At 47.2% G+C, this 23,928-nt stretch overlaps 1 protein-coding gene and 1 long non-coding RNA gene across 9 annotated transcripts in view; one reads left to right on the top strand and one right to left on the bottom strand.

Moving 5' to 3' along the window:
- SDK1 (sidekick cell adhesion molecule 1) overlaps positions 1 to 23,928 on the bottom strand; it is a 742,921-nt gene that overhangs the window by 243,483 nt on the left and 475,510 nt on the right. The gene's annotated exons all lie outside the window — the stretch shown is intronic.
- LOC147344711 (uncharacterized) lies at positions 18,564 to 22,005 on the top strand. 5 transcript variants are annotated; one of them, XR_015154991.1, is made up of 3 exons: positions 18,564 to 18,701; positions 19,642 to 19,829; positions 21,869 to 22,005. It is a non-coding gene; the product is annotated as an uncharacterized LOC147344711 (long non-coding RNA). The 5 variants fall into 5 exon arrangements; XR_015154994.1 differs by lacking the exon at positions 21,869 to 22,005 and adding an exon at positions 21,318 to 21,450; XR_015154993.1 differs by lacking the exon at positions 21,869 to 22,005 and adding an exon at positions 21,048 to 21,184.

Raw genomic sequence — 23,928 nt, 5'->3', positions numbered from 1 at the left:
AAAGTCTGCGTTTCTTAGAAGGGAGACAAAGGCCTTCATGATTTGGGGGCTCAAAGTCTCCTGGGGCCTCTGAGAGCCCTGGTTAGCCTTCAGGATGCATCTCTGAAACTCAGTTTTGCAATGAGACAGCTTAAACTACAGAGCTTCACACACACACACAGATATACAGATACACACAGACATACACATACACAGATACACATAGACACATACACACACAGTTGCACATACACACAGACACAGATACACAGACACACACAGACACACACACAGACACATATAGACACAGAGACACATACACCCACAGCCACACACATACACACACAGACACATATACACCCACAGACACACACAGACACAGACACACACACACATAGGCAGACACACAGGCACACATACACGCAGACACACATGGACACATACAGACAGAGCCACGCACGCACCTAGGTCACCGCACGGGAGACAGACATCTTCCAGCACTCCAGATACACTCGTTCCTCAAGGCTCTCAGGAAGGAGACCAACCCTGTGCTTCATGAATTCCTTTGAGACAGAGCAAAGGGCTCTACAAGCAGTGCTGTGCACACTCTTAAACTATTAAGAAACGTTTTTTTCTTCCTTAACAAGTCTTAGGAGGAACTTCAAGGTAGAAAACAGAGAAAAGCGGGGGCCACGCTGGATGAAGCATGTTTGCTGGGGGTCGGGCCTGGCACCCTGTCCAGTAGCCACCCAGAAATCTGCTTTATGTTGGGGGGTCTCCTGGCACCTTCCCAGGACCCCTGGGCTCAGCAGAACCATCAGAGAAGCCCCTGGGCTCACTAGCCACACCAGTAACTCAGAGCGGTAGCCCCCACGTTCCCACTTCTTACAAGGAACACACCTGTGTGGCCCCTCCAGCCAGCACTTGCTCTGATCTATGGAAATAGGGCAAAAGCTCCCTTACGGAAACCACACGACAGGAATAAGAGCCGGAGTGCTCTCTTAGGTATGCGTGGCTGAACTGTTTTCTGCATCAGTACAGTAACTCAGAGGAAGCAGAGAAAGCCCAAATTATAGAATATTTTCTTTTAAATTCAGTTTCATTCATTTTAATGGCTCAAATGAATTGCCAAGAAAGTGGTTTCAAAAAGAGGCCCCGTCAAGGCCCCTGCATGGAAAAAGAAGGTTCGTCTGTAAATAGTGACATCAGAGGTGCCTAAGGCCTCACAGGGACTTTGCTCAGGGAAGCAGGCAGCAGTGCCTGTGCAGTGCTATTTGCATCCCATCTCGGAGACGCCAGGCCAGGGGCCCGCAAACCCTAAAGGTGCAGAGTCCAGACGAGGCCTAGGGAAACCATGCACAAATTCCAGGAGGGCAGAATCAGAGCCTGGGGTCAGATCATAAAGGAGAGAAACGAGATTAAAGCCCCGAGAGGAGGGGTTTCTTGGTTAACGCTGGCCGGTCAGCCTGCCTGCTCCGCCACAGGAAGGGTCTTCTGCCCGGCCCGCCCCCGGCCTGGAAGGGAACGGCACAGGGGCCTCTCAGGAGAAGGCAGAGCTAACGTTTGTAGAGATGGATCTAGAGGCCGTGTGCATTAACCACACGGGGGCCGGCTCCCCGCAGTTTCCCCGGAGCCTTGCTGGGTCCTGCCGGAGACGCTGAGGACCCAGCGTCTGCGAGGGTGAAAGGCTCATCTTCCGACCCCCAGTAAACTCATGTGCATCTGAAATCCGCGCTCGTGGCCCCCTCGGCCTTTCCTGCTCAGGAAAAGTGACCACGAAGCGGAGGTCTCCTAAGGAGTCCTGCCCTGTGGTCTGTGTGCGGTGGAGGCACAGAACCCGGCAGGCGGTGCAGCAGGGCCTCGCCCCGCGGCTGTGCTCTCCGCCCGCCTGGCACCTTCGGTCACGTCACCTCCACTGGGGGAGCCTGTTCGAGGGGAAGCCGCATAAGAGCGGGCCTGGGTGGAAGGAGCCGCCGGCAGCCAGCTGGGAATGCAGCTCAGGTGCTTCTGAGCGGAAAGGACTTTTGGTTTTCACCTGTCTGCATGTTCTTAAAAACACAACAGGGCCTTGTTTTCAAATGTCACCACACGGCCATGCATCGCTGTGCTTGTGTGTTGACAGCGGCGGCACCCCGGGGCAGTGCCAGAGAGCCCGCAGAGCGTGGTCCTGCCGCCGGCTGCCCGGCCGCTCATCACCCGGTCAGCCCGCCTCGCCCGCCGGCCTGGCGCACTCCCCAGTTCTTCCACCACCCGAGGCTGCCGCGTGTGGCCGGGCTGCGGCCTGACCAGCCGTCCGGGACATATTTCTAATAGGGCTAATATTTTAAAATTATTTTTGCCAGAAACAAAGGCTTGCCTGACCATCCTGGGGTCATGCCACCACCCTTCTCCCAAGCATGGCCAGCTTTACGCTCATTAAAATCTTTTCATAATGACACCCTTGCTATCAAAGGGCATGGGGATGATTGACCTTGGCATCAGCATTATTTTCCTTGATTACCAGCAGCAGAATAGAAGGGAAATTATAAAGCCATTGAGAGGATTAATACAGCCTTGATCTCTCTCTCCTGGCTCTTTATCTCGAGTGATTAAAATTCTGCAGGAAAAAAAAAAATGGTCATGTAGCATACGCCGGCTGCCACAGACAGATACAGTATCAGCTCTGTGCATCAGCTTGCGGTGACAGCCGCGCAAAGGTTAATTATGCATGCTGTATATCGTTTTAATCACTTTAATCAGAGCACTGTTTCGCTACAGTCCAGACTGTAACTTTTACACATGCAGGGGAAGCAGTGCAGCCGAGGTTGTGTTCGTGCAGGAAAAGAAAGAAAAATGGTACACTGACCACAAAACAGAAAAGATAATGCCAGAGCTATTGACTGAGCAACAAGATTAAACCCGCTGTCCCCTCTGAGCATGCAGGCAAGGGTGCAGTGAGGCCGGGGAGTGGTGGCTGAGCTGGGAGGTGCCGCGGACCCTGGGCCTTCTCCGCCTGAACTCCGAGGCCCAGCCCGGCACCTGCTCCGGGAGGCGGGACGCTACGGCCTCTGCGTCCATCGAGCTCAGGGGCTGCAGGCACACGGCTCTGCTCCCAGGCTCCACTGCTGGCCGCCACACCAAGTAAGCTCACAGACGCTTCTGATTCCTGCCAGGTTCTCTGATGCAGAGTGCCCGCTCCTTGCTGTCCCTCCAGGTTCATCCAGAAACTGCAAGGCTAGCACCAAACGATATCTTGTGCCAAACCGTCCATATGTGATTTTTGGCCAGCGTGTACAGCAGTGTGCCCTCAGTGACCTGCGCTTGCACACCACCAGCGTGTACAGCAGTGTGCCCTCAGTGACCTGCGCTTGCACACCACCAGCGTGTACAGCAGTGTGCCCTCAGTGACCTGCGCTTGCACACCACCAGCGTGTACAGCAGTGTGCCCTCAGTGACCTGCGCTTGCACACCACCAGCGTGTACAGCAGTGTGCCCTCAGTGACCTGCGCTTGCACACCACCAGCGTGTACAGCAGTGTGCCCTCAGTGACCTGCGCTTGCACACCACCAGCGTGTACAGCAGTGTGCCCTCAGTGACCTGCGCTTGCACACCACCAGCGTGTACAGCAGTGTGCCCTCAGTGACCTGCGCTTGCACACCACCAGCGTGTACAGCAGTGTGCCCTCAGTGACCTGCGCTTGCACACCACCAGCGTGTACAGCAGTGTGCCCTCAGTGACCTGCGCTTGCACACCACCAGCGTGTACAGCAGTGTGCCCTCAGTGACCTGCGTTTGCACACCACCACGTTTTGCCCCTACGATGTCATGGTCTGGTTTCATGGTCAAAGAGCAAGTCTGCTGAAAGCTTTTTCAGTGCTGCGGACAATCTAAAAACTAGACGAGTTACTGCATACAGGACACTGAGAAGTAATTGCCCCCAGAGGAGAACAGAAGAGGGCAGACGACCTGTTGAGTACGTTCTGATGTGAAATTATCGATGGTCTGATGTCACAGTTGCAGTCCAGGGAGTATTCAGGGCAGTTTTACATTTTTTGTTATGGTCACCTGAGTTAGAAAATGTTAATACAAAAATCTTTTTTTGTTCTTGACCCACGTGGTGAGTACACAGGTGTGTTTAATAATCCATTCAGTTGAGATTATTATACTTTTCTCTATGCATGTTAGACTCATCTATTAAAAAAAACGTAAATGTCACAAGGCAGCCCTGAGGTTAGGAGAAAAATGATATTTCCTCTGCAAGTAAAAATGGTGACCATCCCAGGATGGGGAGGCAGGTGACGGGAAAACTGACAGAGGGTCCAGGGCGCTCTTCAGCCCCCTGACTGCAGACCTCCGGCTGCTCATCTCTAAAGAATGATGATTCTCCAAGACAATGTCTAAGACCCCATGCTGATTCTGATTAACACAGTTTTCAAGTTACTAGGATCAAAGGCTTTAGTTTATAGTTAAAAGCTTTTGTTTATTTTTTTAGATAACTGAATTTCTTAAAATTTTAATAAAAAAAATTTTTTTTAAAGCTGCTTTGATTTTACGGGAGAAAATGTGAAGAAAATGCTCTCACAGAAAGAATGTAGAAATATTTTATTCTAAAAGTCCACGTGGAGATATAAAGTTTACATATGCTTCAATGGGACTGTAACTTAGAGCAGTCTTTCCAAGTGAATTTGACAATATGCCTCATTTAAAATATGCTTTCCTGGGACTTCATAGTTAAGGATCCACTTTCTAATACAGGGGATGTGGGTTCAATCCCTGGTCGGGGAACTAAGATCCCACATGCTGTGGGGCAACTTCACGCCATAACTAGAGTAAGCCCACGCACAGCAGCGAGGAGCTGGTGCAGCCAAAACAAACGAACAAATGCTTTCGTTTTGAGCATCCAATCAACTTCTAAGACTGTATCCTAAGACAAAAACCATCTATGTATGAAAAGACACACGTATAAGGGGGATCACAGCGGCTCACTGGGAGTAGCCTAAATGTCCACTGATGGACGTTATTCCAAATTAGCTTAATTTAACACAATGACACTCTATGATGATGTTATATACTGACATGGAAGCAGGTCTATGCTATAGCATTAAGGGAAAAGGAGGTTATAAAACACTATTTCATATAATACCATTCCTGTACATACTGGTAGATTTTCCCCAAAAATGTGGAAGGATATACCCCCAAAATTGACAGTGGCTAATGCCCTATGATAGCATACACATGATACTACATTTCTTTTTCTTACTTTTTCCATAGTCTCTCGTTTTTTATAGCCAAAATTAAAATAGAAAAATCACCTAAAGTTTTAAAACTGGGAAACAGAGGAAAGTCTCCATCAGGTATCGTTCATATCTCTAACCGACTAACCCCGTCCCCGGAAGCGATGTGAACTCAGGGCAGCAGGCGAGAGTGGGAGCACGCTGGCTCTGCCTGAGACCTCCGACACGGACAGCATCATCACAGCTGCCCTCCGCTGGGGGCCCGCTGTGTGCGGGAGCCTGTGCCCGGGGAGTCCTCGTGACACTCTGCCAGACAGAGGTTACTGTTCCCACCTCTGGAGGGAACTGCGCCTCAGAGGCTGACCTCCCAGCGCAGGGACCGTGGAGAAGGGATGAGGCCCAGCAGCTCAAGGCCGCCTAACGGTGCAGGGGCTCTGATGAGTCAGGGGACCATTCCAATTCACCTTGTTAGAGGTCTGTTCTGGTCAGAATGTGAATGCAGTTCTAAGTCTGAAGGTGGACTTTTTAACTGTGCCCTTTCATCTACAAGCATGCTGCTCTCAAGCTAAGAATTAAAATTTATACATAAGACCCATGGGAGGGGGAGAGAGAGAGGAATTATTTACCTTATTCAACAAGTCTTAGCTTCACAAAAAGAACAATGTAGAATTTTTTTTTTTTTACAAATGCCTGTTATTATTAGGATATATTTCAACCCTCCAAAACTGTTTTGGGGCCACAAAGTAAAGTATTAGAATGCTTTAAGTGTATGTTGATATATTTCAGCTACTCCACGTGGAAGCACGGTCACTGGTCTCAATTAAAAGTGCCACCGCGTTCAAAGAAAAGACAGGAAGTGTCCATGTCCCTGCAAAAGAATCCTTCCTTTGGCCACTGCACGTCTGTGGTAGCACTGTACTTTGAGTTCTGAAATCTGAAATGTAGTCTTCAATATCTTAAACTTGAAGTGTCTCAGGATGCTATGGTTCATCTGTTTTCACATTTTAAAATTATAAAAATAACATCTGGAGAAAAAGTGATGTCCTGCTGCCAGTTACTACAAGCATCCATTCTCTTAAATAGAACCAGAGCTGGTAAGAGGACGACAGTATTGAATTTCCCCTGTCTCAGTTCTACTGAGGTCCTGAGAAATTTAAGGAATGACTTCTTCCTTTTTCCACAGTGCAATCTCAAAATAAGACCTGCAACACTGGATGTCAAAAACTTGCTTTGCACATTTTCAACCTAAAGAGACTGGGAAAAGTAGCACCTAAGGAGCTGGAGATTAGAAAAAAATTTTGGAGACAGTTATCAGAATGCTGAGAATCTGACCTTCACTCCAGTCACCTCAAGTACTAGGGGCTGCAGGAGGCCCCTGGCAGAGCTGAGATACCTGTCCCTGGCAATCTGGGGGAGAGAGCACGCTGGAGTCTGGCTGACATCGGACCAGGCCAAAGAACTGGCTGAAGTGCCTCCAGTGTAAGAGCTGCCCCTGGGAACGCAGCCACCCTCCCCCCACGGCCACGCGGCTGCAGAGGAGCAAGTGCTCCACGGATCATGTATGAGCCAGTTTGGCATTGTCTCAGACCTGGCCAGGAAAGGGAAAGAGGGAGGACGGTACAAGCATGGCACCGGGTACCTGGGCTCAGGAAGGGCACACAGGGCCTGGCAGGCTGGAGGAGGCGCATCCTTCTCGACTGAGGGCCCTACAGCTGGAGACGCCCAGCAGGAAGGGGTCTCAGATTCACAAGGGCTCTCATGGGAAAACACTGCAGGCAAGAAAGTCACGGTCACGTAAGAACTTCCCTGCATCCTCTCTTTATTCCTCCCCAACCCCACCTCTAGTCAATCTTTCCCTCCTCTGTCCCTGGGTCTCCAGCCTAGGAGGGCTGGGCTCGCTGGGAGAGGGAAAGGAGAAGCAGAAGTGGGGAAGTGGGAGAAGCCTCCCGCCACCCCAACCCCTCTCCCACTGCCAGCTGCTGGCTCCGCAGAAGCCTGAGAAGACAGCAGGACAAACAGCTTCAAGAGCATCTCCTCTGTGTTTTGTCAGATGGTTTAATTCCTGAACTGGGATTATCTGAGGTATTAAACAGAGTGCAGGGTGTTGATTTTTCTGAGAGTGACTTGAAAGGTAAATGGTAGAAATTCGATACAGTAAAACATGTAAAGAGCATCACTCCCACGATTACAGCAAGAAAAATGCTGGACAAAGTGCAAGCTAATGATTTTTCCTAAAACTACCAGAGAACTGAAGCTGCGGGCAAACAACTGACTCCGAATTTGGAAAGAGACAGGGACCTCCAGGGAGAAGTAGGATCTGAGCCCTGCATTTGCTTATCTGGGACAGACACTGCGGAACGGAACTGAAGCCCAGAGGAAGACTCAGCAGAAGTTGTAATGAAACGCCTAAGGCCGCGCATGGACTAGTGTGAGCGTGCCGTCCTGAGGGCCACCGCCGTGCGTGGACTAGTGTGAGCGTGCCGTCCTGAGGCCACAGACATGCGTGGACTAGTGTGAGCATGCCATCCTGAGGCCCACGGCCGTGCATGGACTAGTGTGAGCGTGCCATCCTGAGGCCACAGACATGCGTGGACTAGTGTGAGTGTGCCGTCCTGAGGCCCAAGGACACACGTGGACTAGTGTGAGTGTGCCGCCCTGAGGCCCACGGCCACGTGTGGCTAGTGGCCTACCGCAGGGCTTCCCTGCTGGAGCCCTTCAAGGTGCTCACCGGGAAGGTCGAAGGCGGTCTGAAGAAAGGCCGTCTCCTGGTGCTGGCGCGGGGGGAGGAGGAGAGCAGCCACCGCTGAAACTCAGCCCAGACCTGTCTCTTCTGTCCCGTCAAGAACAACATCCCACCTCTGCAGGGGGGACAGCGAAACCGAGGCCTTGAGGCGCCGGTAGAACCCTACAGCAGCTGGGAGAAGGCAGTGGTGGCAGTCAGCATCGACAGTGCCCTGCCCATCTTCCCAAACCAACCCCCCCCCAAAAAACGCAGAAGGCTTACTAGTCAGAGAAAGAGCAACAGACCTGGCGGGAGGACACTGTGGAGCCCCCTGGGTGGGGAGCTCTGCTTCTGCGAGACCCAGGAGCACATGCCAGCCCAGCAAGGCATGTAGAGCAGGGACAGGAACACCCGTAAAGGCCACAACCCTGCCCAGGGTCACAGGGCCTGCCTAAGAGGCAAGTGTATTCCAGTAAAAAAATTACCTTAAAGTGTATAGTGTAAACTCTACAGCAGTCATGATAAGAGTTTTCAAAAAAGAGACATAGTCAAAGAAACCAAAAGTTGTTTTTTTTTTTTAAATACCAACACAAGTACCAAACACCTCGGCCGGCCGACTGAGGAGAGGAGGCCTCAGCTGAGAACACTGGAGTGTGAGAGGGGGCAAACACCTCGGCCGGCCGACTGAGGAGAGGAGGCCTCAGCTGAGAACACTGGAGTGTGAGAGGGGGCAAACACCTCGGCCGGCCGACTGAGGAGAGGAGGCCTCAGCTGAGAACACTGGAGCGGGAGAGGGGCACCGCTACCGACGCTATGCACAGAAGAACACAATAAGCAAGCCCATAAACGACTCCAGGCCGATGGGTTTGATAACATGGACTAATGCTGTCAAATTGGCCCATATCAGATGACATGGACTAATTCCTTGAAAGAAACAAATGACCAAAGCTCACCCAAGGAGAAAATCATGATCTTACGTCTAAAATAAGGTATAAGATCTTATGTCTAAAATAAAAATAAAATGAAACGAAACAAAATTCCAGTCCCAGATAGTACCACTGGTGAAATCTTCCAAACATACCAACTCCGCAGAAAGTAGAAGAGAAAGGGAATATGTCAACTCATTTATGAGGTCAGCATTACCCCAGTACCAAATAGGTGATCACATTACAAGCAAAGAAAGCTGCAGATGAATACCTATCATGAATACAGATGTATATATTCTCCATAAAATATTAGAAACTGAATATAGGAATATACAAAGTGTACAAAAGAAAAATACATCATTACCAAGTGGACTTTATCCCAGGATTGGAAAGTGGGTTCAATATCAAAAGAACAATCAATGTATTAATAACTCAGCTTATTAAAACTACATAAGAAAAACCATATGTACATTTCAACAGATGGAGAAAAAAGAAATTTATAAAGTTCAACGTTCATTCATGATAAAAACTCTCAACAAATGGTAAAAAAGGGAAAGTTTCTTAACCTTTTGATGCCTTTGAACTGTGTTGGAGAAGACTCTTGAGAGTCCCTTGGACTGCAAGGAGATCAAACCAGTCAATCCTAAAGGAAATCAACCTTGAATATTCATTGGAAGAACTGATGCTGAAGCTGAAGCTTCAATACTTTGGCCACCTGATGCGAAGAACTGACTCACTGGAAAAGACCCTGATGCTGGGAAAGATTGAAGGCTAGAGGAGAAGTGGGTGACAGAGGATGAGATGGCTGGATGGCATCACTGACTCAATGGACATTAAGTGTGAGCAAACTCCAGGAGACAGTGAAGGACAGGGAAGACTGGCGTGCTGCAATCCATGGGATCGCAAAGAGCTGGATGCAGCTTAGCGACCAAACAACAACTGCCTGGGTAGTTTTCCAAAAGAAGAAAACTGTCTTCTCCAGTAGACAGTTACTGAGGGGTGGCTAAATAACCCTGAGCCAATAATAACTTCTTGGAAAAAATCCTGATGCTGTGACTGAAAAACAACATTCTTAACCAAACATAGGACATCCATAAAAACCTACAGCTAACATTATACTTAGCAGTGAAAGGACTTTTGAGATCAGGAACAAGGAAGGGATATCTCCTCAACGAGCCCTACTCAATCTATTCATTTCCAACCTGTACGAAAAGGTCATAATACAGATTGAAAAGAAAGAGAGAAAACTATCTCTATTTACAAATGAGATGACTTGTCCATGTGGACACTCTTAAAGAATTCATGAAAAAGCTCCTAGATTAAGTAAGTTTCCCAAGATGGCAGTGTACATGATTAATATATGAAAGTCAACTATATTCCTGTATACCAGCAATGAACAACAGGAATCTGTGGGGAAAAGAACCCACCACCATTTACCCTTGCACCAAAAACAAACAAAAAAGAAAAGAAATACTTAGGTATAAATTTAACAAAATCTGTGCAGGATCTGTCTGCTAAAAGCCATAAAACACCGATGACAGAAGTCAAAGAAGACGTGGATGAACGGAGAAGGATACCATATTCATGGATAGGAGATCAGTTGTTGCAAAGAGGGCAAATTCTCTCATGCTTGATGTACAGATGCAATTCAGTACCAATCAAATTCTACAAATATCTGATCCTTTCAAAATTTCAAGGTCATGAAAAACAAGGGAAAAGCGAGAAATGATTACAGATTGAGGGAGACATAACAACTACATGCAACCTGACAGCCCGAAGTAGATGCTGCGACAGAAAAAAAAAAAGACATGAATGGGAAAACATGAAATCTGAACAAAATCTAAACATTAGTTAATGGCACTGTACCATGTCAATTTCTCAGCTTTGATAAATGTATCATGGTTACATAAAATGTTAGTGTCATGGGAAACTGGATGAAGTGTATACAAAACTTTCTGTACCAACTGTAATTCTTCTGTAAATCTAATATTATTTAAAATTAGAAGTTTACTTTCTTGTTTTTAAAAAAACAAAAGGTAAATAGTACCTGCTGGAGACTTCCCCCAAGTGGTTAGGGAATGACTGGTCTAAGGAGAATGTCTTAATGGCAGTGACCTTGACACTAAACAACAGTGAGAGCCAAGAATTAAAGACATTTATTTAAAAGTGACTGCATCCTTCTAAATCCAGTCTGTTTGGTATAACAGTTACACCCTCATGGTGCATGCATTTTATGCCTCATAACTGTCATCTTTCCACGGAAACTGGCACTTAAGATCAGCTTCCTTAGTTTAAAAGGGGCACAGAGCAGTAAAAACAATGGGAAGTGGCAACCACTTGGTATATTATAATAAATTTATAGAATGAGAGAGTTAATTTTAATATATAAAAACACAGAAACCCTGGCCTCTGGACTGTAATATCTCCATGGAATCTTAAAAGCAAAGCATTACACAGTTTACATAAACTTTTCTGAGTGCTGACAAAGGCTTTTCATTAAAGAAAAATGCATTTTTAAATGCCCTTTATTATTTTGATCATTTTTACTTCAATGACACAATGACAGAACTCCATTTACCCAGAACCTTTCATATTACACTCAGACGGATGATCCAAAATAAATCCACGAGACACTTAAGTTGTAATACTCAGGGAATGATAAATATCAGATGGCATTTCTTTCAAATAAAATTATTTAAACAGCATTTTCTTTTTCTACCCCGTGGGAACAAAAGGAATCCGAGTATGATTTGCTAAAGGTTGCACGCGATGCGTTCTGTTAGTTTTTGACCTCAACCGCACACATGAGCCCTTCACTCTTTCGCTGGGCAGCACGGCCTTCCTGTGTTCAGGAGACTGCCGGAGACAGCCCACGTCCTCCTCCAGGTGAAGTCTCAAAGTCTTACCTGTCAAAGAGTCAAAAGCAGTGTGCCCACCTTTTCTCACTGACAGGGAGAAGGCACCTGGCCTGTGGAGCGCTGAGCATGCCGGGGGAGGAGGAGTTATCCAGAAGAGGAGATGGGGCTTCCGAGAGCTCAGAGCCGCCCGTGACTTCCAGCCGCCCCACTTCCCTCCAGGCTTTGCTCCCCTGATGGAAATCTTGGAGAAATGAGAAGCACAGCTGTGCCAAAACGCACAATGTTAGTTCCCACTTGTTCTTTTTTGAAGAAAATCTTCAACCGACAATGCTCTACAGCCAAGCAGAATCCCCTACGAGAATCACCAGAGGTAGCTCTGTTTTTCCTGAACGAGAAATGTCAATCAACCTCGTGTCTCCCTTCTGTATTACCGCCTTTCGACAATGTAATGTATAATATGATAATTTACATTTTCTTATACAGAGCACTGGCACTGCACACATCATTTATTCATCTCAGGATATTAGGCAACAAGAACAGGCAAGGCGGGTACTTCACTCCGAAGGCTAAAAGGGTGCCTTTCTATAAATTCCTTTCTCATAAACAGCAGCTCTTGAACACCCTCCTATGGGTGCATGTCAGCAGAAATGCTTACGATTTAACTCATGTTACAGAGAGAAAGATACATGCCAGGCTGCACGTGGCCCTGGTGCCCCTGGTTTCTGAGGAAACAACAGGAGGGCGGCTTTACAGCCACACTAATTTTAAAAACAGAGGGGCCGTCTAGACTGTTTACCATGGTTCAGTTCAGTTCGGTTCAGTCGCTCAGTCGTGTCCAACTCTTTGCGACCCCACGAATCGCAGCACGCCAGGCCTCCCTGTCCATCACCAACTCCCAGAGTTCACTCAGACTCACATCACGTCGAGTAGGTGATGCCATCCAGCCATCTCATCCTCTGTCGTCCCCTTCTCCTCCTGCCCCCAGTCCCTCCCATTTACCATGGTAGAATGCAGCATAAAAATATGGGAAATTCTTGTGAAAAGAGCGCTGAGGAGAGAACTGGGTTGACCAGAGTGGCAGAGCACGTTACCTTACCTGGCGGCGAAGGCGCCCACGCATTTTATTTCATCTAATAGTAACGCAAACTGTGCTTTCAACAAAAAGAGCAAACTTATTAGCCAGATGTCACCCAGTCTGTAAAGCCAGCTCTGGTGAGGTGGCTTTCTTTTCCTCTTTCTTTTTTAATAAAGTCTAGCTCCCCTGTACAGACAGTTTTAATCTCATTATATCAAGGGTCTGCTTGATGGTATTTAATAATCACAGCGCTTCCCTGAGACAAATCTCCCTGCTCAGATGAGGCTGCCACTGAAATAAACTGAGCAGTGTGTTTTTTCCAGAATCAATGGCTGGTGACAGTTTTGTTTATTGTTCATTAATAAGCAATAAACGATAACATTTCTAGTGGGTAATTGTCAGGTTACTTGATTATATTTCCTTCCAATTTATAAGGCTGACCTATGACTCATCTAAACTTTACACAGTCACAGTCCTTCACCATGGCAGCTAAATATGCCAGAATTAACATTCTGCTAAACGTTCAAGCCAAAATGACTCTCGAGTTACGAAATAGGGTTTTATGAGAGGTTTTATGTAATCTGTGAACTCTGATCATCTCTAGAAAGATATAAAGGATAAGTAATGGGCTGCCAGAAAACATTTATCTCTTTCGTGAAAGAAAAGCAAACAAAAGACAGAACATGCCACGCAGCAGAAAACCAGGCATGGCCAGTGGATGGCGGCTAGGAGATGAAATGTGCCGTTATCCCCCAAACCAGTTAGAATAGCCTGCTGTCTCAATGCCGGAGAACAACCCAGAGATCCAAACGTGTATGTTAAGTTTTTCTAAGATGTTTTAATCAAAAGGACCTACACTTCTATATATCTTCCCACCAAAATAATCAAATTCTAATTTCTTAATGTGCTTGGGAAAAATATGCTTTCAATGAAGAGTTCATTTTCTTTTTTCTCCTGTGTTAAAAGCCTTTTTATTTTTCTTCAGCCAGTTTGAATTCATATCCTCAGATTGATTGACCAAGACAAATTCTTAATCCAACATGATAAAATCAACAAACATGCTTTTTCTGTGTTTGGCTGGACTTAATTTCTCTTAGTTCTTGAGTCATCACTTGGAGAAATAGGTTTCCATCAGTGCCAGGAATGAACACCCGCTCACAATGGCCACGTCCACAGTCTCCTGCGGTGCCTTGTTAATCTGCCAGAAGGGCAGAGGAAGAAGGCAATGACCGCATCCTCCAGCCTGAGTGCGTCAGGGTCCCACAGGCTTGCTCCCACGCTGGCCAGCGAGCTGAGTGCTGTGGGCTCCAGGCCATTTACCCTCTCGGTGACCCAGCTCTCATGACCAGTGGGGTCGAATCCAGACTCTTCAGCTGGCAAACCAAGTCCTTCATGGGGGTCCTGACCCCTTTCTCTCACACTGTTTCCCTATCATCACCACTCTGCAAACACGCCTTGTGGTTCTCTCACAGGGAATGGTATGCTTCCCCATTCTAACATCGCAGTTTCTGTATGCCCCCAAATCAAAGCTCAGTCTCTCTCCTGCACTGATCTGCGGCCCATGGACTCTGAGTGGGAGGTGGGGGCAGCCATAGCTCCCTGTGTGAGTGTGTGCACCCTGCTGGTCCACGGCGCTCAGCATCCGCCCCTCCATTCCCCGGTGGCAGCGACGGTGCCACGGCGCTCAGCATCCGCCCCTCCGCTCCCCCGCGGCAGCGACGGTGGCTTCGCTGCTCTGGCCTCCTCCCCCTGAACCTCACAGTCCCCTTCGTTCCTGGGGCCTCTGTGCTTGCCGCCTGCCTCCTTCACCATTCCAAGCACTCGTCCCCTCTGCAAAGGCTGCAGTGAGGTGCCTGTTGACTTGTTTGCTGTCTGTCTTCCCACAGAACAGGTCTCATCAGAGCAGGGTCACCATCAGACTTCCAGAGCCTGGAACAGGTCTAGCCAGAGAGACACCCAATCGATATTTGCTGAATTAATGAATATGTGAACGAATCAGCCTTTCAAAGCAGTTTGAGACGTGAGAGAGGTTCTGATGTGGTTGTACGCGATGAGGGAAATGAGCCTCCTGGTATTTAGAAGGACGCTGTGTGATACTTGTAACGTATCTAACTCAACCAATACAACACAGCCTTGATGTTCTCTTCTTTTCGCCTTCTGATCCTTTACGGTGGCTCCCTTTCCTTGCAAGTAGGTACCGAACCCCTCTCAGGCGTATGTATGCATTGCCTTGTTGACTGCTCTTCTCTTTCTTTTTCAAGTGCATGTTTAAAAGTTACTCACTTCTACAAAGGCTTCCCTTCCCCATGACCCTCAGAATAACTTCTGGAGAGATGCTAGTGGTAGGGCCTTGGGCTGCATGTGGGTTACACAGAAGGAAGCCCACAAAACTAGTGTGTCAGGAACTGAGGCCACTGGCTGCCTGCTGAGGGCTGTCCATCATTTCTTCATGCAGACAGATATTTTGGTAAATGGCAGGTCATATGTCAAAAAAATTTCTGAACCCGTGCTCTTATTACTATTTCCTTCCAACATCCCTTCAAAGGGAGAAGGAAGGACTGCTCTCCCCAGTCTCTCTGTCAGACTCACTCCTTCAAGGCTAATTCCACGTCCCTTTGTCAGGAGGCTCTGTCCAGCCAAACCCGCGTTTCCACCCTCTCTTTCCCCTCTCTCCTGCCCCTTCACAGTGGCTCCAGCATGGCTTCCTGTAAGTCTCATCTCCTCAGACACGCTTCACTCCCCAACTCCAAGGCCAGGGTATGCTTTGTACTCCTGTATGATATCTAAGGAAAGAGGTTTGAGTGGTAGGAAGCTGCATAAATGTATGAAAAGTGTGGACAAAGCTAGCAACCCCAGAAGGCTGGCAGCCGGAGATGACGTTCAAGTAGGAGCAAAGGAGACTCTGCTACATTCGGGGGGATAATTCTGAGGAAAAGGCTTCTTCGCAGAGAGATGTTCACTCCTGATCTGTTTCTCTCTCTCCCTCCGCTCTGCATTCCTTCCCTCACTGGGGAGAGATGGGACTTAGCTAAACAGTGACGTGGGGGGAAATACAGACAAGGTGTGCTCAGCTTGTAAATGGCGCAGCCGCTGTGGAAGACGATATGGCAGTTCCTTGAAAAGTCAAACAGGATTACCGTACAATCCAGCAAGTCCATTTCTGGGCATGTGACCAAAAGGATTGAAAGCAGAGACTTGAACAGATACTTGCACATCCATGTTCAGGGCAGCAGTAGTCACAGTAGCCGAAAAGTCGAAACAACCCCAATGTCCACTGATGGATGAACGGGTAAACAAAATGTGGCTCATCCACACACGGGAGTGTTAACCAGCCTTAAAAACAAGGAAATTCTGACGCCTGCTGCAACCTGGGTGAACCTTGCAAACACTGTACTGAGCAGAAGACGTCTAACACGAAGGGCAGAGGCATTATCCCAGGTAGAGGAGGAGTAGCCCAATCCAGACAGGCAGCAAGGAGCACAGAGTTTATGAGTGCAGGGAATAATGAGTCACTGTGTAGAGGGGAAAAACTGTCAGTTTGGGAAGATGAAGAAATTCCAGAAGCGGATTGCGGTGATGGCTGTGCACCAGTGGGAAAGTGCTCAGTGTCACTCAGAACTGCTTAAAATGGTAACTTTTATATTATACATATTTTATCACAATCTTTTTTTTTTTTTTTTAAACAAAAGGACCCATTTGGCAATGGGGTGTGGAGACACTGATGGAAACCATGAGAAAAGTTTCTACCAGAACTTCTCTCGGAGGAAGCTGTGTGATGAGCGGCAAGATGACGTGAGAGGCGAGCACCCCGCGGGCCAATGGGAGTGACAGGTGTCCTCCTGGGTGTTCTGGTCACAGCCGAGGACAGCTCTCCAGTCCGAGACAGAGTGGAGGAATGGCTGAGGATGACGGCGCACAGGCTGGGTGTTCTCACCAGCACTTCCCTGCCCTCCCTCTGAGGGGCGCTGGCAGATACGGGGCTGAGACCAGACGCCCTCAAGGAGAGAGCCACCAAATCCTAGTTCTGTCAGAAAAAGGATGACCTTTCTGATAAATAAAAGGACAAAACTGAGTGAAAGCCACTGGTTATCTAAGGTTTACCTAACATATAGTTCAGGTGACCACATTTTCCAAACCTGGAATTAGAAAGTGTCTGAGGAAGGGGTCTTTCTGACTTGTAAATATGGGAGGGAAGGTCTGATAAGGTCACAAAGTTACCTTTAATTCTATATTTAACACACACCCTTTGTGTGGTTGTGTGTTGCTGCGTTCACTCAGTCATGTCCGACTCTGCGACCCCATGAACGGGAGCCTGTCAGGCGCCTCTGTCCAGGGGATTTCCCAGGCAAGAACACGGGAGTGGGTTGCCATGCCCTCCTCCAGGGGATCTTCCCAACCCAGGGGTCAAATCCCTGCTCTTCCTCCTGAACTGGCAGGTGGGTTCTTTAACTGCTGACCCACCTGGAAAGCCACACACCCTTTACTGAGAAGAATAAAATGTCAAAAATTACTCTAGTTTAGAACGACACAGCCACCATGTGATAGCAACACAGACTGGGATTGTGCTATCCTGGAAACGCTGTCTCAGTCAGGGGTTCTCGATCCTGGCTGCAGCCCGGAATTACCTGGGGAACTTTGAAAAGTGCCCATGCCTGTCTCCCCCGCCCCGACGTTCTGGTGGAATAGGCCTGGGTGGGTTCTGGGACTTTCCGAAGTTCCCCTTGTGATTCCAACGTGAAGCCACAGCTGAGCTCTGGTCTAAATAAAGGAAACCAATTTCCTAATCATTGCATAAGTAGATGGATCTGCAGATGTAGTAATTCAAATGAGATGTAGATTCAAGGGGTTCCTAAGAACTCCTTGCTGTTGGCAAGGAGCTTTTGGAAACTTGCTCTCAAAAATGTTTATACAAAACAGTACCCAGGAGCCTCTGTGTTGTGCCGGGTCACTCAAAGCTGACGGCTGGAGTCTTCTGGCTCCAAGTCAACCTCAGTCCCTGAGGGCCTGCGAGGAGGGGTGCCTGTCACCCCGACAGCTGCTGTGACCGTTCTCTGCAGACGGTACCCACCTTTACGTGGGGACGGATAAACACAAACTCTCCTAATTCGGCAATCAGGACAGATAATTGCATCTTTGTAATTGTTTTCTTTTTTCAGCTTAGGTTCACTTTGATGGGAGATGGTAAAATTAGTCCACAAGCCATGTGAAGTTTGCTTCTTTGCTGATTAAAGCCTTAATTGATTCAGAATGTTTTACAAATCAATCTCTGTGAATTACTCCAGGCACACGAAGCCGTCTTATAAAGAAGTGTTAGCCCCAAATAAGGTTGTGAACGAGCACCAAGTTAACAGACAGCCCTTCTGGTGGAGACATTCAAGTTCTCCTTGGGATGGAAATGAGTCTTGCTTTCTCCCATTTGTGTTCAAATTACTCATTCCATTTCTTTTTGGAGGCAACCAAGCATCAGGGGACCAACTAAAACTCTTCAGCTTGAAGCACACAAACCTCCCCAGACCCAGAAGCGCCCATGTGGGATCACCAACCCCTGCAAGCAGGGGAGAAACGACGTACTGGAGACGCAGCTCCGGTTTTACTGAGACATCAAAGGAAGCAATGCGTGGATTCTACTTAAACAAAGAAACACACAAGAGAATGGCGGGAGGAGCCAGGCTCTGGCAGTGCCACAGGCCGCTGCAGGCGCTGCCCTGCCCTCCGGCTGCACACGTGGTGCCACCCAGTTGTTAAAAACCGGTAGGAGTTGAGCTCCTCTGCTCCCTGAAATCCAAAGGAACCTGACTGATAAGCGGCTCTCACATCCTAAGAGCACCACCACCCTGAGGACACCGAAGTAAAGGTCCTGAGAACAAGTCACCACGAGGACAAGCCAGCCTGGAAGGAGACTCCTAACCCAGCGCCCAGCTGACCACGGGTGGGCGGGAGATAATCCTCTGGCTTCATCCTCCTGCTTCATGACCCACAGAATCACGAGCAGAGGCAGGGAGGGGGAAATGATTGCATTTAGCAAGTAAATGTTGGAGGTAGCTTTCACACTGGATAACCAAACACAGTACATTTGCTCCTTCCTGCTCCAGTATCAACAATCTATTACTTCATCTTTATGACATGCTTTGAGACCCCAGGGGAAATTCCAGGCGCTCTAGTTTTTTGCTGATGAACGTTTTCTTACATGTTTCCTAAAGTAAAGCACGCATCTTCTATTTGACTTGCTCTTCTCAATGTTTCCTAAAGTAAAGCATGCATCTTCTATTTGACTTGCTCTTCTCAATGTTTCCTAAAGTAAAGCATGCATCTTCTATTTGACTTTCTCTTCTCAATGTTTCCTTGCATAAGTACCCTTTGTTGAGTTTGGTGTCGTCTCTCCTCCGCGGTGTTTCCTGGCTGTTGAGTATCCCCTGGTGTTGTGTTCATCTTTGCCTTTGAGACTTCACGGGAGAATCTCGCTGAAGTGAGAAGGGGGTCACAGTGCTGCTGACCAGCGTGCTTATCCAGGTAGCCTTCTGGGAGTGAGTTCTAACCTCTCCTGCTGGCTTTAGAACTAGAGGACTGGCCTGTCTCTCTCTCACACAAATCTCAGTACTCAGAGCTCTCATCTGTGGGGAAACACATCTGTGGCCACAGCAGCGGGGGGGCAGTGAGACGTCCGCGGGTCTGGGGAACACCGTTGGCGGAGCTGCTGCAGAGCAGTCAGCCCCCCATCTGCATCTCCGTGCCACCATGCTCTCGGCGGCTCCTGCCTCTGGTGCTGCTCCCACTGTCTCCAAGCTTCCTTCCCATGCACTCTTGTTTGCGCTCTCTCTTCAGGAATTCTTCATAATATATCCCCTTTCCTTTTTTTCTGTGTTATCTAGCTGAGTCTTTGGAAAAGACCCTGATGCTGGGAAAGACTGAGGGTAGGAGGAGAAGGGGGCAACAGGATGGCGTGCTTGGATGGCATCACAGACTCAATGCACATGAGTTGAGCAAGCTCCAGGAGACGGTGAAGGACAGGTGAGCCTGGCGTGCTGCAGTCCATGGGGCTGCAAAGAGTCAAACTCAGGTGAGTGACTGAACAACAACCTATTATCTACCATCTGTCATTCATTCATTTATTATCTATTGTCATCTCTCCATCTTTGTTCCTATTTCTACCATTTGGAGGAAGAGGAAGAGGCTATGAAGAATCTTAATCCCCCATTTGAACTGAAACCCCTCAAATATTCTTCTTCTGTCTCCAGTCGGCAATACTGTAGAATAAATCCACATAGTCGCTTTTATGTTTTCTAATAAATATAGGTTCTCGAGTATAATTGCGACTTTTTAAGATATCATGAGCAGATGTTTCTTAAATTTACATTCCATGCCCACTGAAAGACCTTGTCAGCACTAGGGAGTACGGTTGCTATGTTCTCTATAAAAATCAGATCACCTTCAGTGGCTAATAACAGATAATGGCGATAAGTACGTACTGAGAGTGTGGGTAAGGAAATAGGGGAGATAATGAACATTTGCTGCGTGTCTGCCGTTTTCGAGGTGCTCTTTTTATATCATCTGACTTAATTTGCACAAACACTCTGGAAGGCGTGTTTGTGCACCTCGCACAGACGAGGCATCTCTTGGGCTGAGGACTCACGCTTGAGTACAGGCTGCATCCATTCACTGCGGGGAGAGGATGTGCGGGTCTCCGGTGGGCCCTGGTGCTCATCTTGGTCACCCCAGGGAGCGCCTTCTTCCCTTTCCTCTAGCTTAGCGAGGGTCTGAAGGCACCCTTCCCACAGGGAGTCACGAGACGAGGGAGCGATGGAGCAGAGACCTGCTCCTGCTCCTGCTCCTCTAGCATTTCATGGATCATATTTGGCCCCGACAAGTTTTCTAAGAAAGTGAGATTTACTGTATCATCCTCAAGTACTTTATTCCTTGGAGTTATAATCCCTATTCCATATTCTCAAATTAAGAAATTTGTTAAGCTTTATTTTTTAAAAAAATAAACACATGCACATATTCAAAATCTGATTACAAAAATTTCCTTGCATAGCTTTCAATATTTAAATTCATTTGATTAAAAAAAAACCCTAAGGACCGTAAAACATAAGACAGACTAGACTGGGAGGGCCTAAAAGACAGTCATGTTTATCGCTATATCCCCGACAGCTGATGCTGTGTAAACGCCACCCAGGATTGTCAAACAAACGAGCACACTCCAGAATCTACACTCGGGGCTGCAAACTGCTTCCAAGTTTAGTCTGAACAAGAGATTTCTTCCCATCTTTCCAAACAGCAAAGTCAACACACACACTGGGCATCACCCAAATGGCAGACACGTCCCGTCTATGCTGCTGGGAGGGAGACAGAACCAGTCAGCGGGACCACAAGTCAACACCCTGCATTCATAAGGACTGATCCCTGGGGGTAGGCGACTGCGACGACAAAGGGACGTGGTATTTAAAGACTAAGGAAACAGGTTTTACTTTCCTTAAATAGCACGTTTTAAAGTAAATTTCAAGAAACAGATTTTTAAACAAATAGCACCTCTCACCCATTTTGCCAGATGCTTAAAATGGATGCATTTCCAGTTGCGACGGCTGATGACGGCATGGTGACCACGTCTTCCAAATGCATCTTCCAAACACATGAGCTGTCCTTCAGAGACTTTCTACATCCAGCCCTCTGGTCTGCTAGACAGAGGACGCTAGCTAGAACCACTTTCGTCATCAAAATTTCAAAATGATGTAATAATGATCCCAAGAGAAAAACAAGAGTCGACCCACACCCCTGAACACAGTTAACCATGAACGTGAGGGCCTGGAGGGCAGCAGCGGGGCCTGTCCTCTAACTCGATGGTCCACGAAAAGGCCGGCTTCCCATCCAACGCGTCCTTCTCTTTTCGTTCACTCAGATTAACTCACCTTCCACTCCACAAGCAACCTCTCAATGCACCGGGACCATTAAACAGTTTAAAATATACTTCAAACACGTACTTCCTGTTAGGAACGTGTTCTCCCATTTGTCACAATCTGTCAGGGGTTTCAGAATGCACCCTTTCATTTGTAGGCCTCACTCTTTAGCAGCCACTCTTTAAATCCATGTCTCTTCCTCCAGGGGGCGAGAGGAGCCATTTAGCCATTTTGCATCCGGGTCCAGTCTTTTCCAAAGGGCAACTCTGCTGTGCTCACAGTGGCCGCCTGTATGAAGCTTTTCTCAGACTTTCCCGTAAACCACACGTGCCAAGATACCTACTGCCAGCTGGCTGTGCTTAGTGAACAGCATCCTCACAACACCTGTATGACTGACAAACTCTAACATCAAAAGATATCACTTATCTAAATTATTATTCTCTTGGGATTAGTATTTTCAAACTATAGCTCCACTAAAGCGAATGCTGGTGACAAAGCAAGAATACAAACACATAATACAACGAAGCATATTATGCTTCTATCTTTATGGAAATATGAAATATAAATTAGTTTTAACTCAGATTTAAAATATGCTAAATACTTATAACATTATTAACGTGAAGCCAAAATTAAATATCAATTTCTTAAGAAATATAAAATAGGATAATTCCTTCATTAAAATGTTAATATCACCAAATAATTCAATTAAAAAGACGATATCATGTCTTCAAGAGAGACATTGTCTCCTAAAAGCTTATTATTCGTGCTAGATAGTATCTTTGTCTGCTTTTAACAAGCTTTAAATGCATTTTAATAAAATGATAATTTTCACTCTAACAAGTAAAAATTCCAACATGTATTGTATAATTTTGAATTATAATCATGCACATATGGGATTTTTTTTTTTTTCAGTTAGCCCCTCAGATTTGGTCAAGAACTCAGACACTTTTTAGAAATTAAAAAAGATGTCCTGTTTTTATTAACATTAAAAATGGCATATGATAATCATTTAAGACATGCATGTGTGCTTGTCGTTCAGTCCTATCTGATTCTTTGTGACCCCATGGACTGTAGCCCACCAGGCTCCCCGTCCCTGGGATTCTCCAGGCAAGAGTGGGTTGCCATTCCTTTCTCCAGGGGAATCTTCCTGATCCAGGGATCAAAACCTGGTTTCCTGAGGCTCCTGTATTGGCAGGTGGATTCTTTACCACTGAGCCACCTGGGGAGACCACAGTCAATTAAGTCAATAACAGATATTTCTTGAAAATGTTTATGCTTAATAAAAATGTTAATATCTTTAAGAAGTATGCAAGGAGGTGCCAAGCTTTGTACAGTTCTTTCAGTAGGAAGAGGAGCACAAGCCTGTGCAGAGTCCAGGCGAGCCGATGGGAGCCTGGTGGTGGCAAGAGGGAGACAGGACACATGAGAAGTTTGCAGGGGGCAGGAGAAAACAGGGCCCGGCCTCCCCGAAGAGCGGCTCCAGGAAGTGGGGGTGTTTCAGGGGTGAGCAGAAGCAGGAAGACCCCTGGGAAACAGGAGGGAAGCAAGTCAAGAGCCAGGCAGTACACACCGACTTGGAGGGAATTTATAGAGGGGTCAGCTGGCTCCTCTTCCTCAGGGTCAGCAGTGTGCTGAGAGAGTGGGGAGCAAGGGCGGCTGGGGGAGGGAGAGTCGTTAGTGTGGAAACACTGACCGTGGTCCGAGATGAACACGGTATATATTTTCCGAAATGACCTATCAGGAGGTAATCAAGTTCCTTAGGCAAACGTCCTTCTCTTTTTAAAACCAGAGGGTAGAGTCCCTGAGCACATTTAGAATTCACACCTAATACTCTAGTCACTTTATGCAGTAAACATAATTTATAGGAAATCTTTACTGAGATCCCTTTAAACAGTGTATTAACGGCACACCCCCAAGGGCTGTGTCTCTGCGTAATCCGTTTCCCATGCGTGCCTAAGTGTGCTGTGGGCATGCACACACGTGTGACTGGCTGTGTGTCCCCTGTGAGCCTTTTTGTCATTCAGCTCATGGAAATAAGGGAGTGTGTCATTTATCAGCAACCTAAACTTACTGTTAATAAAACTTCTGGGCTCTTTTTCCTCCTGCTATGTGCAAGCTCCTTTCATTTACTTCAAACAGAAATATATACGCGTTATCAAGACATGCAAACCCAACCTTCTTCAAGTAACTGGGAATATGGTCTAAAATTACTAAATTGGATTTCTGTAAAGTTGTGTATAGGGGAGCAGCTCCAATAAAATACCA

Source organism: Bos grunniens, chromosome 25 (genome assembly GCF_055505025.1).
Source record: "Bos grunniens cultivar Pamir isolate PY7600 chromosome 25, Bosgru_T2T1.0, whole genome shotgun sequence".
In the NCBI taxonomy this organism is placed as follows: domain Eukaryota; kingdom Metazoa; phylum Chordata; class Mammalia; order Artiodactyla; family Bovidae; genus Bos; species Bos grunniens.
This window is presented reverse-complemented; position numbering and strand designations above follow the sequence as displayed.